General features: G+C 37.6%; 1 protein-coding gene, 1 long non-coding RNA gene and 1 pseudogene across 3 annotated transcripts in view; 2 read left to right on the forward strand and 1 right to left on the reverse strand.

Moving 5' to 3' along the window:
• Positions 1–19020, reverse strand: part of LOC114314054 (uncharacterized) — a 287622-nt gene that overhangs the window by 104669 nt on the left and 163933 nt on the right. The gene's annotated exons all lie outside the window — the stretch shown is intronic.
• On the forward strand, positions 314–5135 carry LOC145823283 (uncharacterized). Its single transcript, XR_014365572.1, has 2 exons — positions 314–560; positions 4759–5135. It is a non-coding gene; the product is annotated as an uncharacterized LOC145823283 (long non-coding RNA).
• Positions 3191–4709, forward strand: LOC145823252 (uncharacterized; annotated as a pseudogene).

Raw genomic sequence — 19020 nt, forward strand, 5'->3', positions numbered from 1 at the left:
TATATATATATATTTTAACTTATAATAAAATATTAAAGTAAAAATGAGTGTGAGAGTGAATTTATGAAATTTATTATAAATTAGTAGTTATATATATGAAAAATATTATACAAATTATTGTTATATATTATACAAATACTTAATAATTTGTTAAAATATTTTTCAATCCGTCCAAAACCATTCAAATCATAATTTGTCAATCCATCATTCTACTAATACTCCATTCAATTTATAATTTTATTATCAAACCATATGAACCGCAGAGCACACACCCAGTGAGTAGATAAGTCTATGTTTATGAACTTTTATTCTCAAGGAAATTACTCTTAATAACCCAAAATAAAAATGATGCGAAAAACCATAACGCTTCATTTTTTTATTTTTTGCTTCGAAAAACAGAGAAAACGAAATACAAAAACACAAACGAGAAATTTGTGACGAAACACGTCGTTTCAGTTTTGTAGAGAAATTTTTAGGCAGAGAGAGAGAGAGAGAGAGAGAGAGAAGTGCCGATGCTGCTGTGGTTTTGAGAAATGGTGTTTGTGATCATCTTCACAAGGGTATTTTCTCTCAATTTCCTTGTTTTCTTACAATCTTACTGAATCCCTATTCTTATATTCATATCAAAGCTTCTGCGGAACACCAATTTCAATATGGGTTTGCTAATCTTGAGGATGATGATGGTGCCCTAACGCAGTTTCATCACATGCTTCGAATGCGACCTTTGCCCTCAATTGTGCAATTTAATCAACTCCTAACTTCAATTTCAAGAACTAAACATTACTCCACCGTGATTTCTCTGTTTAGGAACATGAATTTGTTTGAAGTTGGGTTTATCAAGCTTGATAAGATTACATTTAACATCATGATTAATTGTTTCTGTAACTTGAATGGAGATGATTTGGGTTTTTCTGTTTTTGGGAAAATATTGAAACTAGGGAGGGCAATGGATAACCTACCTTGTGGGTATCATGGAGACTCAATCTAAATATATGGGTTTTTTTCTTTTTTTTCTTATCCATTGGGTATGGTAAGTGATATTCTTTAAATATCCACAGGGATGGGTTGGGGATGGATACCCACTAATTTCCCCATATGTTTTTTATTTTTTATTTTTTTTATTTATTATTATTTTTTTTAAAGATCCACAACCAGAACTAAATATACATCCAATCTTTTTATTATTATTATTTTTATTTTTAAGGTTCACAATCATTTTTTTTTTAATTTTTAAGATTTACAACCAAAGCTAAATATACATTCAATCTTTTTTCTTTTATTTTTTTTTTTTAAATTTTTTAAATTTTTTTTAAGGTTCACAATCATTTTTTTTTTTTTTTAAGATTCACAACCAAAGCTAAATATACATTCAATCTTATTTTATTTTATTTGGCTTAACAATAAAATCAAATACACATTAATTAACATTGTCACATTATTCATGTCAAAGTTTATGCATATTTAGAATTTTTTAAATTTATTTAAAAAAATTAAGGACACTGTCTAATGCAGGTTTCGATTTGCTTTTTTATGTTATTTTATTTTGTTATGTGTTGTAATTTTCAGAATGGTTTCTTGTTCTGAAATTTCAAGTAACGAGTATGAATCTATTTGTTTTATGTTATCACTCAATTTATACAACATATATATATATATGAATATATTTGAAAATAAGGAAATTGTAGAGAATCGAAACAAGCATGAGTTGTGATTGGTTAGAAAGTATGGCTACAAAGATTTATTTGCTAGAAAAACAAAAAGGGGATATAAAGTCTTACTAAATAATTTTTTTTTAAATAAAAGAATTTTTCTTAGTTATGAACAGATTTAACTGAAATCAACTTGTTTCCCAATGTTATGCTTCATTTATTTAGATAGAAAATATTTTTGATAAAAAAAATTAAAAATATATTTTTTTTATATTTGGTGGTGGTGGTGATGGAACGAAAGTGAAATAGAGATTGTGACATAGTGGTGGGGTGATGGCGGCAGTGATAATGGTAGTGGCTATGGTGATGGTAGTGTGATAGTGAAAGTGAGGATAGTGGTGATGGTGTTGTGAAATTAGTAAAAATTTAATTGAAAAAATATTTTTTGTTTTTTAAAAATAACAAACAAAATTCGTGGAGGACTAAAGGAAGAAGATGGAGGATGGATTGGGTGTGGTAAGGCATGGATATCTTAAAATGAGTGGTTCAGATTTGTTAAAAGGTATAATTAGATTTTGGATAAATTAAAATGAATGGTTCAAATTTGCTAAGAGAAAGATGGTTTAATGTCTAAAATGTCTATGGCTAAGAGATCAACAAACAATTCCTTATTTATGCTCTGATGCAATTTAATACGGGTATTATAATACTTTCTTCAAACAGGTTCTTTCACATTTTATTTCTTCAAACAGGCTCTTATAACATTGTAAACAGGTCCTTATAACATGTAGGGGAGAGAGTGAGAGTGAGAGTGAGAGAGAGAGAGATAGTTGTAAATTTTTTTTTTAATCTTCTACGTTCTTTCACATTTTTTTTTTCAATTACTAAAACTTATTTGATTGTCTCAAAATTATATATTTGATTATTATAAAACAAACTTTTTATTAATTAATTAATTAATGTGTATTTGATTTTGTTGTTGAACCAAATAAAATAAAATAAGATTGAATGTATATTTAGCTTTTGTTGTGAACCTTAAAAAAAAAAAAAAAAAGTTGTTAGCATTAAATATATTAAAAAAGAAATAAAACAGATTGAAGGTATATTAGCTAAAACCTTAAAAAAAAAAAAAAGAAAAAAAAAAGAAAAAGAAAAGTTGTTAACATTAAATATATTAAAAAAGAAAGAAAAAAGGTTGAAGGTATAATTAGCTTTTGTTGTGAACCTTAAAATTAAAAAAAAAATAATAAAAAAAAATTTGTTAACATTAATAAATATATTAAAAAAGAAAGAAAAAAGATTGAAGGTATATTTAGCTTTTGTTGTGAACCTTTAAAAAAAAAAAAGTTGTTGTTAACATTAAATATAAAAAATAAAAATAAAATAAAAATGGGGATTAAAGTGGGTTAGGGAAAATTCAAACCCATTAAGAAATGGGGAGGGTGGTACCCACGGAGAATGAGGAATGGGAAAAATTTATTATAGGGGAATGGGGATGGGGAATTAATATCCACCCCATTAACTCCCATTGCCATCCCTAATTGAAACTTGGTTATGAACCAGACACCGCAACCTTCAATACCCTCATCAAGGGGCTTTGTGCTAATATCGCTTCTGCAGTTAAGTTTTTTGATGAAATTGTGGAGAAAGGGTTCCAACCCAATTTCATTACTTATAGCACTAGAATAAATGGACTATGCAAAATTGGTAATAGTAGTGCTGCTATTCTTTTGCTCAGAAAGATGGAAAAACTGGGAGGTTGTGAGCCTAGACTAGTGGAATACAACACGGTCATCGATAGCCTTTGCAAGGACAAACTAGTAACCGAGGCTTTCAAGCTCTTTTCGGAAATGATAGGTAAAGGAATTTCACCAGATGTCGTCACTTACACATCATTAATTCAAGGTGTATGTAGTTTAGGTAAGTGGAAAGAAACTATATGATTGTTGAATGAAATGGTTGGTAAGAATATCTCACCAAATGTTCAAACTTTTAGCATTTTAGTTGATGCACTTTGCAAAGAAGGAAAGGCCAAAAAAGCACAAGATGTGGTTGAATTGATGATCCAAAGAGGTGTGGTGCCGAATGTTGTCACTTATAATGCTGTAATGGATGGGTATTGTCTGGGTGGCCAAGTAGATGAGGCAAGGAAAATGTTTGATGTTATGGTCAGTAGGGGTTGTGCTCCTAATGTTATCACTTATAACATCTTGATAAATGGGTATTGTAAGATCAAAAACATAGATGAAGCCATGAATCTCTTTAAGGAAATGTCTAGAAAAAGATTACTTCCGAATACTGTTACCTACAACACTCTTATTGGTGGCTTGTGCCAAACAAGAAGACCTCGAGATGCACTTTTGGTTCTTGATGAGATGCAAACTCATGGCCAAATTCCTAATCTGATTACTTACTCTACTTTGCTGGATGGCCTATTCAACAACCAATATCTTGATGAGGCATTGGCATTATTTGAAAAGATTGAAACAGCTGGATTAGTTCCTAATATTGTTGTCTATAATAACCTAATACATGGCATGTGCAAAGCTGGGAAGCTTGATGATGCAAGAAAACTCTACTTGAGTCTTTCTTCTAAAGGTTTGAAACCTAATGTCCGCACATACAATATAATGATCAATGGACTTTGCAAGGGAAGGCTACTTGATGAAGCAAGCGAGTTGCTAATGAAAATGGAAGAAGAAGGATGCTCACCAGATTTTTACTCGTATAATATATTGGTTCAAGGATTTCTAGAAAATAATGGAATACAGAAAGCATTGCAACTGCTTCACGTAATGGATGATAGAGCTGTCTCTGTGGACCCATGCACTGTAACCTTAATAGTTAACCTGTTGTTTGATGATGGATTAGATAATTCATCAAAGGAAATGCTTCGTGCTTTTTTTGGCACTGCTTCATTTTCCAAATAACCACCTAGGTTTTCTAAAGCTACTTTTTTCTAAGGCATCTTAATGAGTCATTGTGTCAAGGTGTTGCTGTCACTTAGTCTCCAGTATTATCAACTGAAGAGGAGCTTAGTTTCCTCAATAACAAGTTTGGTTGTTTCATTTTGTAATTGTCTTTGTTTGTGACTGTGTCTATGATTCAGAGATGACTCAATCAATGTGCTTAACAGAGATGCCAGAGGATGTGCAATTGGAGCTCAGTGTGGAAGCAAGTAAGTAGCAGGATTGTTGATACTAGTGTTTTAAAAACCAGACTGGACCAATCGATTCAACCAGTTGACACATCTTCCAGTTTAGGTTCTGAGTCAGATAAACCATCAAATTTGTTATGAACAGAAAATCAACTTTTTTTAACCACCAGGCCATGTTTCTACTATGTTAAATATTTTATAGTCGTTGCATTTTTTTTCTTTCCTTCATGAAAAACAAAATGCAGTGGATTTAATTTTGTAAGTTTGCCTTCGTAAGAGTTTAAAATAATGTGTTAATTGTGTGAATGGTAAATTGAAGTTCATTTCAAGGTTTTTTTTGTTCAGACGGGCCCCTGAGTTATTGCACATTGAGAGTTGAGACAACACAAATTGAAGTTCATTATTGCTGGGGCTTTTGACCTTTGTTTTTTTTGTCTCACTTCTTCTTCTTCTTCTTTTATTTTTTCTATTTTCTATTTTATTTTTATTTTTATTTTTTCAAAAAAAAAAAGATGTATTTTTTGTTTTAATTTCAGAGATCTAATAACTTGTTCATTAATTTTGAATGTTGTGCATTAATTACTTCTTTAAAATTTGTGCAGCCAATCACCATTTGTCTTTAACTAGACTTTATCATATAATCTTGATTATTAGATCGTTTCATGGCTTGGATTCGCTGCACAGGGAATAGATTACTCTTTTCATTCAAAAGGCACTCTTATTATTTATTCTTTCGTCTTCAGACTATCTCAAATTATCAAATTGTTGACCACCAACTCATCTAAAAGCTCAAGCTGTTAGAGAGACAGGTAACTTCATTATTTATGTTATATTCTCAACACAGATGACATAGACTTATCTTCTCATTTTGTTCCTCTTCTAGTTTCGTTAGTTCTTTTGCTTCTTATTTTATCTTCCATTGGCACTCATCAATTGCAGAGTACCAATCTTGGCTTTGCCCATTTTATCTACATGGTTTTTGACTACCTATTAAGCATGGCTGGTCCTATGGATGTCTTGTTTTATTGTACCTCTTTATTTATATTCTTTGACCAGACGACATGTTGGAAACACTTCTCCAACTCCCAGCAGCTCTAAATTTTTTGGGTTAATTTGAGGTCCTATTACTTCTTGCTTCCCATCCTAGGTTGATTCATAATAATGCAGAATGGTGACTTTTATGTGTCTCTCTTGCCAACAATTTTTGCTCTGGTCTTATTTTTACTCTTAGATTATCTGAAGTAGTCGTTAGAAGGAGTTCTGAGACGCATATACATATAGTATACTAGCGGGTGGCCCTATTTCCTCTATGGGGAAGAAAGAAAATTAAAGAACCTGCAAAAATTGGAAAAACTACAATTATTGTTAACCAAGGAAAATAATTCGTGGTAAAGACAAGATACACTTAGACCAGAAAAACTCGTACTCGAAAAAAATAAAAATATGTTATTCTCGAGCACGAGTTTTTGCTAATAAAAAAATTAAATGAATTCAAGTGGAGTTTTCTGGAACGTATCAATAAGCTAGACCTATGCTACGAGTTGTTTCATGCCATAAATAAACTCGAACACTCAAGAAATCCGTGATTCACATGGTTCCCACCGGCGTACACGAATTTTTACGCTTCAAATGGTTAATATGTTCAAGATAATTACGTATTTACAAAATACCGTCTCAATTCATCCTATTTCATCAGATCCGGGATGTGATATGGTTTCGAAGGACGAACCGTATATGGACAGTTCCAATAAGATTTAAAAAAATTCGAAATAAATAAATTTCGCTTTTTATTTTAAGTCCAATATTTGTTGGAATTGATCCTTTAGGCCCATATGGATCATATCTTGTAAATTTTTTCTTTTTTGTCAATCGAACCTTCTTTTTATCCTTTTCTTTTGTGTTCCTTAGTGACCAAATAATTGGATCTCTATTGCATCAGCTTTCATTTCTTTCTTCCTTGTTCTTTTCCAATACACATATTGCTTATGTTGTAATAATTTCAATATAGTTTTCCATTCCTTCTATGAAATTTTAATTTTCAATGTTCTTTTTCAACTTTTAACATTCAGTTCTTTTTCAAAAAAAAATTGAAACAAGAATTATTTAGATGACCCCAAATAATGGGGACAAGGCTTTGTCGAGTTGAATTGAGTCCTTTTTTAATTTTGATAGGCATTTGGTAATGTTCTGAAAACTTTTGGAGTAGAAAATTTGTGAATCTATCCTATAAGTTTTATGATAAAATAGTTGGTAATAATGAATATGTAAGTAAAGAGAGTCTGGTTTTATGCATATACAAGCGAACAATTTTGGTTTGAATTATAACTCTATCCTTAATTTTTCAATCAATGATGCTTTTATTAAAATAAAAAGAACACTAACAAAAGATGCTTTGTATCTTTTATGTTTAGTGTATACAAGGCTGCTTTGTATGATAAAAATAGACAGTGAGAAAATAAACGGTTCATACTAAATTGATCCAAACACGTGTTTTTCGCTATTCGATTAACTTAATTTTTTGTAAACATAATATAAGTGTAAACAGTTTGAATCACTATCTAGTCCGATGAACTATTGGAGAGAGACTCATTATGAGAAGTGGGTTAAAAGTCACTTCCCAATTTTTAACCCATTTTTCTTTCTGACAAAAAAGCCAAAACAACTTTTACCATTTTTTTAAAACACCCCAGAATCTAGTCCATTTTAAGAAACATAAAACTAAGGGGGAGCGCAGATCAGTTGTGGCCATGAAATCTCCAATTCGTCATCCGTTCGCCAGATTGGCAGATTGGAGAAAATCAATCAGCATCGGTTCGCCAATTCGGCAGATGTGCGAATCGGTTTGGCAGTTTAAAATTTGATAAATTTTCAACATAATTCAATTTGTGCACTTCCTCAAATAAAAAAAAAAATAAAAAAAAAAGAAGTATTATAGTCAATGACTGAAATAAATATTACAATCACTGCACACCTCATCAAAGAAAGAAAGTTTAAAACTTTAATATATTAAAATCACTGCATGCCTCATCTACATAAAGTATTACAATTTGTGATTCTTAAAATATAAAAACAATTCAAACTACCAAAACCATGAATAGTAATAGAGATTGTATATCTCTGTATTGTTACATCTGTATCTGTTTTTTAAAGCAAAAATCAACCAGTATATATCAACTTTTTTTATTTATTATTTTTATAGGTAGATTTAAAAATCAAAAAATATAGATTGAAAAAACTAGAAACCCGCTAGATATTGATTTGTGATTATGTATCAATTTTAAGCAATATGTAACAATCCCAATCAAACAATTAAGACAAATCGACACAACGATTTTACGTGAAAAAAACCACAATTGGACACCTCCAGTTGTGATAAAAAACCACGGGCAACAGCTACAAAACAATCCACTAAGAAGATAAAAAAAGAATTACACAGGTATACCCTCAATTACCTAGCGAATCCACGCCCGAATTAAACCAACCTCTATGTGCCTCTTCCAACCTCGTCTTCACCTCGGAATTGTCTTGACGATGAGCCACTCCGGAATCCACCAAAGCTTCAAGCTCGAATTCTTTAGAATCCACCGAAGAACAAATCTCTCTTTTGTATAGAACAAACAAATAATCCTTTGATGTATACTCTTTAAACCATGAGTTGAATACTCAATCAAAACATCAAAGAAAACTAGCAAAATATCCCCAGATATAAACCTTAGAACCCAAAAAGAAGATCTGGAGGAGTTATGTCACGACCCCAAACCGCCTCTAGTAGGATGGTGCTGTGATGGCCAGTAATCCGAGATTACCCAAGGCCGATTTCCAAAATCCACACACAACAGAGTATAAATATATGGGACTCACAAGTACGGAAGCAATATATACAAATCAGATTAGTCCATAAGAGCTGTGCGTAAGTCAAATGAAATGGCAAACATCTACACATGGATTACAACTTGGTTACAAATGAAGCAAAGTACAAATTACATCTTGATCAAAAGGCTTCTCAAGCCGACGTGTGCAAAGTACAAATATTACAAGTTGAGAAGCATAATTTTCAGGACTGCCGACGTAAATACAAATCAAGCCGACATAACCAAAAATCCAAAACAAGCTCGCGAATCACATCTAGGTGTCATCGCCTTCTTGCTCATCACCTACATATATATAGAGAGGGTGAGCTTGGATACTCAGTAAATGATATAAATAATAAAGGGTTTGCATGAACAATAGTCGAGGCCCTTTTTCAAAACGATACATATTAAAACTTCATATAACAAGGAATGGACCTCGTCCACCTAACAAATCTTCAAAGCTTCAAGGGATGCTTACTAGCATCAACATATTAAAAATGATGACATTCCGACAAACAAACCCACGCGGTAAATCGTCAGTGGCAAAACAAAACAAGGCAAGGGAGATATCTCAAACAAGGGTGCTACAAAAGTTTAAAGTCCTCTAGCACAAAGGACCTATGTTACAAAGGCTCGTAGCCTCCTAACACGAGAGTACTGCGAAAGTTTAGAGTCCTCCAGCATAAGGGACTTTCAAAACAAGATGTGCAGTTGCATTATAGTTCCCTGGCACTAAGGACTTCCTGAGGAGGTCATCAAAACAAGATAATACATGATATACAAAATAGGGATAATCATTCATGCTTAACAAATACTTTTCAAAACAAAGTAAAACAAAGCTCGTCAAAACATTAATAACATAACTTTATTAGAAATACCACTTACATAGTTCTTCAAATGTCGGGGTCAAGGCAAGTCCTAGTCCTACAAACACATGGCAAAGTCTATTAAATGCACTTCTCAAAACAAGTCTTGCATGCATGCGAATGACCTCGCCATTCTTAAAAAACTAAGTCAAATCAAAACAAAACATAGTTTCCTATAGCTGGAAAACGAGCTGGGCAACTACCAGGTCTAGGCCGAGGTCCCACACCTCCTTGCCGAGGTGTGGCCTCGATGGCCACAGTCAAGGAAATGAAGTCGGGAAAATTTGGGTTTCCCTCTCTTGAAGAACATGACGAACATGAAGAACATGAACATGAGGAAGATGAATGCAAAGATTAAAACTTGCTATTACAAAATCTGAGATTTCATGCTAAGAATCCGAAATCATGGACCTGGGTACCCATATTCAAGGATCTTGAGAGAACAAACACAAAAACATGGTTCTAGATGCAAACTTCCGGATCAAACGAGGCTTTTCTTCAAGAACACATGAAAACCATTTTCTCTTTCTAAAACCAACTTCAAATCAATGCATGACGTGCAGAACAAGTTTGATCGTGCAATGCAGCTAGATGATCAATAAGAACAACAAGAGTAGGTTAAGATTCTAACCTCAAAGCTCGAATCTAACGGTTCAAGCTCCAACGATCAAGTTTGGAAGTTCACTCTCTCTCGCTCAAAACTTCTCCTTCTCCTTCCTAGAGGCTCTCTCTCTAAAAGACAAGATTTGATACAAAATGATATGTTTTCTCGACAGTCACTGACTTAACCCTCTGCTGGGACATGTGGCATCGGCTGATTGGCTCTACTCAAAAAGGTGACTGACTTGACAAGACAAGACCATGACAAAGTGTGTTCAACAAGCTAGACGGCAAGAGCACTTCGGCAAGTAGGGTGACAACGACATCGGCTTGGAAGGACAACACGTGACTAAGCTGTGCCACACCTTGGCCTAGATGTGCCACACCTCGGTCTAGGTCATACCATTCCAGGAACAAAATCACTAGAGTGCAAGGATAAACATCCCGGCCTAGATGATACACATCTCGGCCTTGGTGCTGAACACCTCGGCCTAGATAGAGACATCTCGGCAAATATGCCAGGGTGAAGATGGAGGTCAACCGAAGTGGTCACAAGATAGTTCTAAGTGTAGAAAGGTTCCAAGCTGTCTAGGCTTAAGATGACCTCGGCAACACACCAGGCAAGAACAAAGTATGCAAGAAACACTCAAGTAAAACAAGACAAGATTTGCAAATGCACATAACAGAACAAGATCATACATAAATGTATGCAAGTATGACTAAGTTGAAGTGAGGGTTGTTACATCCTACCCCCCTTAAAGAAGTTTGGTCCCCAAACTTGAATTACCTTGCTCCAAAAATAATTCTGGATGTCGGACTTTCATTTCCTCTTCCATTTCCCATGTAGCATCCTCACCGTAATGCTCCTTCCATTCAACTTTTACCATTGGTATCGACTTACTTCTCAACTGTTTCACCTGCCAATCGAAAACCCGTATCGGCTTCTCTTTGTAGCCTAAATCTTCATTAATTACAATTCTGGAATAGTCGATCACATGTAGTGGATCTCGAATATACTTCCTCAACATCGAAATATGAAACACATTATGGACTTGGCTCAATCCTGGCGGCAAAGCAAGTCTGTAGGCAGCGAGGTTAACCTTCTCAAGAACTTTAAAAGGCCCGATGTAACGGGGTGCTAACTTACCCTTCTTCCCGAATCTTGTAACTCCTTTCATCGGCGAAATCTTTAGGAACACATGGTCCCCGACTTCAAATTCCAACTCTCTTCTTCTCTGGTTGGCATAACTCTTCTGTCGACTCTGTGCGGTTTTGATTCTTTGCCGAACGACCTTAATCTTCTTAGTTGTTACTTGAATTAACTCGGGACCAAGCAGAGCTTTGACTCCTACCTCGGTCCAACATATCGGCGACCTGTACTTCCTTTCATACAACGCTTCACACAGCTCCATGCCAATGCTAGCTTGATAACTGTTGTTGTAGGTAAATTCCACCCATGGCAAATGTACTCCCCAACTTCCTTGGAGGTCCAATACACATAGTCTAAGCATATCTTCAGGTGTCTGAATCATTCTCTCTGTTTGCCCATCAGTTTGGGGTTGAAAAGCTGTGCTAAACCTCAACTCGGCCCCGAAAGCTCTTTGTAGGCTTTGCCAAAATCTGGAAACCAACTTCGGATCTTGATCTGATACAATTGACATCGGCACTCCATGAAGTCTAACAATCTCATTCACATATAACAAAGCAAGTTTGTCGCCGTTGAAGGTGGTCTTAACTGGCAAGAAGTGTGCTAACTTAGTTAGTCTATCCACGATAACCCAAATCGAATCCATACCCTTTTGTGTCTTCGGCAAACCAACCACAAAGTCCATGGAGATGTGCTCCCATTTCCACTCAGGAATCGGTAAAGGTTGAAGAAGCCCTGCTGGTCTCTGATGTTCTGCTTTCACTTGTTGACAATACAGACACTGCGACACGAACTCGGCTATTTCTCCTTTCATATTCGGCCACCAAAACGTTTGCTTCACATCCTGATACATCTTGGTGTTCCCTGGGTGAACAGCAAACTTGGAACCATGAGCTTCCTGCAAAATTTTTCTTTTCAACTTTGGGATGTCGGCCACACACAATCTTCCTTCGAACTTGAGCACTTGATTCTTTATGGTGTACCTTGATCTCGGCTTTGTGATAATCTCATCGGCTACCTTCTTGAAGAATTCATCCTCCATCTGTCTTGTCTTTACTTCCTCAACAATAGTCGGCTCCACTAAGATCGTGGTTAGATATGCCAGATTTCCAACCATCTTTTTGCTCAAAGCATCGGCTACGGTGTTAGCTTTACCTGGATGATATTGAATTTGCATATCGTAATCTTTCAACAACTCAAGCCATCTTCTCTGCCTCATATTCAATTCCTTCTGAGTGAACAAGTACTTTAAACTTTTATGATCTGTAAAAACCTAACAAGAAGCTCCATACAAGTAGTGGGGCCAAATCTTCAAAGCAAATACCACGGCTGCTAATTCTAAATCATGGGTGGGATAGTTCTTTTCTTGTGGCTTCAATTGACGAGAGGCATATGCTATGACCTTACCTTTCTGCATTAATACACAACCTAGACCCTTACGCGAAGCATCACTATAAACATGAAGCTCTTCATTACCTGATGGTTGTACAAGAACTGGTGCTGCAACTAACCTCGTCTTCAACTCCTGGAAGGCTGCTCCCCTATCCTTAGTCCATTCGTAAGCCGCTCCCTTCTTAGTCAGTTGTGTCAACGGGATTGCAATCCTTGAGAAATCCTTCACGAACTTTCTGTAATAACCTGCCAATCCCAAAAAACTACGAACCTCGGACACATTAGTCGGCCTCGGCCAATTCACAACGGTTTCAATTTTACTGGGATCGACCAAAATACCATCTTCATCAATTACATGACCCAAAAACGAAATAGTGGAAAGCCAAAACTCACACTTGTTAAACTAGCATACAATTTCCGATCCCTCAAAGTCCGTAGGGTAAGTCTCAAATGATCCTCGTGTTTAGCTTTACCATTAGAGTAGATCAATAGATCATCGATGAAGACAACCACAAACTCATCTAGATATGGCTTAAAGACTCTGTTCATCAAATCCATAAATGCTGCAGGGGCATTGTCATTCCAAAAGGCATTACTAAGAACTCGTAGTGGCCATACCTCGTCCGAAAAGCAGTCTTCTCAACATCCTCGGCTTTGACTTTAAGCTGATGGTAGCCCGACCTAAGGTCAATTTTGGAAAAGACTCGAGCTCCTTGCAACTGATCAAACAAATCATCTATCCTCGGCAACGGGTACTTATTCTTAATGGTTACCTTATTCAGTTCCCGGTAATCAATACAAAGACGAAGTGTACCATCCTTCTTCTTAACAAACAAGACGGGTGCTCCCCAAGGTGAAGTGCTCGGCCTAATAAAACCCTTATCTAGCAACTCTTGCAGTTGAAGTTTCAATTCTTTAAGCTCGGCGGGGGTCATCCTATAGGGTGTTTTAGAGATGGGCTGGGTTCCCGGCATGATGTCAACAGTAAACTCTACCTCTCTATCAACTAAGTGACCCAACAAATTATTTGGAAAAATGTCGGGGAACTCGTTAACAACTGGGACGTCGGCTAACTCAACACTTCCATTCAGATTACTTAGCACACTACACAAATAACCTTGACACCCTTTTTGGATCAACCTATAGGCTTTCATGGACGAGATTAAGTAAGGTGGGGATACTACTCCTTTACCCTGAAACGTGACCTCGGTTAGGTTTGGGGGTTTTAATGTGACACTTTTAGAAACACAATTTATGGATGCGTGATTTGCCACTAACCAATCCATCCCCAATATAACATCAAAATGAGTTATGTCCAATGGCATTAAATCAGCTAACAATTCAACATTCCCAATCACAACAACACATGCTCGATAGATGGATGCAACATTCATGGATCTCCCAGATGGAGTAGATACAGATAACACATAATCAAGGGGTTCTAGTTTCCTATTAATCTTCTCGGCAAACTTAACAGAAATGAATGAATGCGTAGAACCCGAATCAATCAATACATATCAATTTTGAGAGCAAATTGGGAGTATACCTGACACCACTGTCTTAGCATTCTGAGTGTCTCCTGGTACCAGTGCAAAAACTCTGCCTTGCCTCATCGGTCCTTTCCCAACGTTACCCTTTTGTATGGAACCCGAGGTATTCTCATCTTTCTTACCATCATCAGCCCTTGTTTTAGGACAGTCCCTCACAAAATGACCTATTTCACCACATTCGTAATAGGCTCCAGACGCCCGACGACAGACCCCGAAATGTGGCTTCCCACAACTTGAACATGTCGGCTTAGTTCCACTTTCCTGCCTTGGGTTGCTTGAACTGCCAACATTCGCTTTCTTCTTGGTACCAAATTGTGCTCGGCGATGGTCATAACTCTGTCTCTTCCTCTGGCTCTCTCCCGAACTCTAGTATCGGTTCAAGTTAGCTTCGGCTAGAATGGCCTTGTCCAATACCCCGGCGTAAGTCGGCATGTTGTACATGTTAACTCGGTCTTGTATCGGTCCACGAAGCCCACTCTCAAACTTCCTAGCCTTCATATATTCATCGTTGACCATGTGGGGTGCATGCCTCGCCAACTCGGTAAAGGGACGGTCATACTCAGCTACTGTTCTATTGCCTTGCGTCAAATTCTGAAATTCGGTAGCCTTGCGATCTCGTACACTTAAGGGAAAATGCTTGGTGTAAAACAACTCCAAAAATCGGGTCCAGGTCAAGTCTAGATTGCTTTCTCGAACCATCATCGACCATCTGCGAGCGTCATCATCCAGTGTAAAGGCTGCTAATGTCACTTTCTGGGTGTCGGTGCTGGGAAAGATCTCGAACAGCTTCTCCATTTCCAAAACCCACGCTTCGGCCTTCATCGGCTCTATACCCCCTTGGAATCTCAGTGGCTTCATTTTCTTGAACTCCCTGATCAACGCTATTGTGCCGTCCCCATATAAGGCTGGCTGTGGGAGTACTTGTGGTATCGGAGGAGGTGGAGGTGGAAGCGGAACTGCATTTTGGCCGTTTGTCTGTTCGGCCTGAGTCGAAGTTGCACTAGCGTACTGCTATCTTGTCTGCCTTAACTCGCGGGCTAAACCTTCAACTAACCTTTCCAGTCTGTCTAATCTGTCCTCGGACCGATCTCGGCCAATGGGAGGTCTACCTCTCCTCATGATGTTATGAGTATGCAAAGTATGACTTCAAAATAAATAAACAAATAAACACGTAGGCAAGTAACAATTAGGCATGCCGAGACGATGCACACCTTGTTCACATAACAAGCACTATGATGCAATCCTAACATCCTTCTAAGGGAAAATCCTATGCTCTTTAGGACTCAAAGTGTGTGAATAACATATACTAAGGAACTTGTGCTCTGATACCATTCTGTCACGACCCCAAACCGCCCGGGATGGTGCTGTGATGGCCAGTAATCCGAGATTACCCAAAGCCAATTTCCAAAATCCATACACAACAGAGTATAAATATATGGGGCTCACAAGTACGGAAGCAATATATACAAATCAGATTAGTCCATAAGAGCTGTGCGTAAGTCAAATGAAATGGCAAACATCTACACATGGATTACAACTTGGCTACAAATGAAGCAAAGTACAAATTACATCTTGATCAAAAGGCTTCTCAAGCCGACGTGTGCAAAATACAAATATTACAAGTTGAGAAGCATAATTTTCAAGACTGCCGACGTAAATACAAATCAAGCCGACATAACCAAAAATCCAAAACAAGCTCGCGAATCACATCTAGGCGTCATCGCCTTCTTGCTCATCACCTACATATATATAGAGAGGGTGAGCTTAGATACTCAGTGAATGATGTAAATAATAAAGGGTTTGCATGAACAATAGCCGGGGTCCTTTTTCAAAACGATACATATCAAAACTTCATATAACAAGGAATAGACCTCGTCCACCTAACAAATCTTCAAAGCTTCAAGGGATGCTTACTAGCATCAACATATTACAAATGATGACATTCCGGCAAACAAACCCACACGGTAAACCGTCAGTGGCAAAACAAAACAAGGCAAGGGAGATATGTCAAGCAAGGGTGCTACAAAAGTTTAGAGTCCTCTAGCACAAAGGACCTATGTTCCAAAGGCCCGTAGCCTCCTAACACGAGAGTACTGCGAAAGTTTAGAGTCCTCCAGCACAAAAGACTTTCAAAACAAGATGTGCAGTTGCATTATAGTCCCCAGGCACTAAGGACTTCCCGAGGAGGTCATCAAAACAAGATAATACATGATATACAAAATAGGGACAATCATTCATGCTTAACAAATACTTTTCAAAACAAAGCAAAACAAAGCTCGTCAAAACATTAATAACATAACTTTATTAGAAATACCAGTCACATAGTTCTTCAAATGTCGGGGTCAAGGCAAGTCCCAGTCCTACAAACACATGGCAAAGTCTATTGAATGCACTTCTCAAAACAAGTCTTGCATGCATGTGAATGACCTCGCCATTCTTCAAATCTAAGTCAAATCAAAACAAAACACAGTTTCCTATAGCTGGAAAATGAGCTGGGCAACTACCAGGTCTAGGCCGAGTGTAGACACCCCATTTTTGACAGCCCTTAAGACTAGGGCACCACTGATGTTTTACTTGGTGGAGAAAGGTGTGCAGGGTAAATGTTCAGTTTCTTCGGCTAGGAGAGAGGAAAATCCTTCAAAACACTTTGTTTAGGGGTTTGGAGTTGAAGAAGAGAGGAAAGGAGAGGAGAAAATTAGTTTGGGAGAAGTTCGGCATGAATCCGGGTAGAAGCGAGTCGAGCAGCCCTCGCTAAATCGGGCTTATCTGTCTGTACACTTGGAGTTTAGCTATGGGGCCACCACCGTTGGAAAGCTTACTTCCGGGGCTTCATTTTGCACTCAAGAATCTCTTAAAGCCAAGTTCGGGTGGGGGAGATATGAGCAGCTGAAGTTGGGCATCATCCCGGTTGGATCGAATCTGCGCGGCTTCACCAAAATGGGCATAACTTTTTCCACAGGAGGAATTTTAATGCAAGGTTTGCGCCATTAGAAAAATAACTTCCGGGGCTTCAATCTGGGCATCCACCGGCACTTTTTGACCTCATCAGCCACCCATCGGTACTCCATTTATCCGGCCGGCCAGTATAAATTGCAGGTCGGCAATATATTATGCCGACCGGCCATTTATTTTGCCGATGACCTCCTTTCATGGCCGATATGACCCTTTTTCACCCCTCAAGCATGGTGCATGCCAGCTGTGCCAGCTATTCTCCATTCAAACCCTCTGTCCGAGATTTTGGCCTTTTGGGGGGAAACTTGAATTGTTTCCCCCCCCCCATTTTCCCCCCCTTTCCTTAGCCTCTCTCCCTCTATATAACCAGCCCTCCGCCACCATTTTGAAGGGTTGAAAAAACCAGCTGAGGCACCATTATAGATACAACCCTATATCTATACATTCAACCCCCCCTCTTCCAAGCTCTAAAGTCCATTATCCTTGGCCATTTACACACCAACCCATAGCACCATACCTCCAACCTCCATTGCAGACATTGGAAGTTGTTTTCCAGAGCCTAGGAGTGCTGCAACTCAAGCCAAGGAGCTGCCAAAGACAAGTCTTCAAGGGTAAGCTTCCATTTTCCCTTTTCTAGCATTTTCTTGATTCATTTATAAGCCATTCTTTCTTGCTGTTTTGAGCTCCGACCAAAACTGAAAGCACCCTTTATTTGAGCTCTATTTCATGTTTCATTAAGGGACTTTTGTCATTTGTGGTCCCCATCTTGCACTTGCTTCATTATCCCCCTTGTATGCCATAATCTTGCATAGTATTTTTGGCCTGTGTGTGATCTGTTTTGGAGCATGATGTAAACTTTAAGTGAGCTTATTTTGAGCCCCTCTTCAACATTGAAGAAGGGCTCATCACTGTTTGGGACCTCCATGTGCCACTTGTCATTATATCCCTCTTTGGTCCCCATTTTTGCATGATAGCCCATCATGCTTCTGTTTTTGGTCCTTTTACAGAACTGAAAACAGTCTTATTTTGACCCATTCTTCATGTTTCATTCGGGGTCTTTGGCTATTTGATGAATTTTTTGTATACTTTGTGTTTTGACCTCTTTTGGGCCCTACCTTGCATAGCATGTTGAGCATACTTGTATATTGTTTTGGGGGTTGCCATAAACTGTAAGTAGTCATATTTTTGGTCCCTCTTCAGTGTTGTAGAAGAGCTTTTTTCTGTTTGGGCTTTTCATCTACCACTTGCTTCATTATCTCACATTTAGGGCCATTTTTGCATGCTAGTTTTGCCACCCTTTTGTTTGCTGTTTGGCCATGCTTTGAACTGTAAAAATGCTTGTGTAGGGGCTGCCTTGCTTCTGTCTTTTCATTCCATGTACCAATTATGCATGCTTTGTATAGCTGTAAGCCATTTCATGTACCTAGTTTTGTATTTCGGGAGAAATCCCATGCATCGGGTGTCATTTCGCCTTGTTTCGGGGCTGTTTTGCCCCTCATTTTGCTACTGATTTTTGCATGTTTGCATATCATATTCCATGTCTTTACCATGTCTCATTAGAGTGGCATTCCGTGCCTTAGGGTCGGTCCTCGGTTTGCGTGCATGTGTGCACGTACTTCGAGAGTCTCATTTTCATCTAATGGCCACTGATGTGGGTGTGGCTGAGGTTCACTCACATTGGTGTAAGTCCATCTTGCATTGTGTATGCCATGTTTCAATGCGTTGTGCATGTTATGTTGTTAGCATTGTGTGTGCCATGTAGTTGTATTGCATGTTTGTATGTTTGCTTGCATGCTTAGGTCGCATGTGCATTGTTATGCATTGCCTCGCCTCTTGACCAACCATGATTGAGGTTG

The sequence above is a fragment of the Camellia sinensis genome, chromosome 1, assembly GCF_055761805.1.
Source record: "Camellia sinensis isolate YWXY chromosome 1, ASM5576180v1, whole genome shotgun sequence".
Taxonomy (NCBI): domain Eukaryota; kingdom Viridiplantae; phylum Streptophyta; class Magnoliopsida; order Ericales; family Theaceae; genus Camellia; species Camellia sinensis.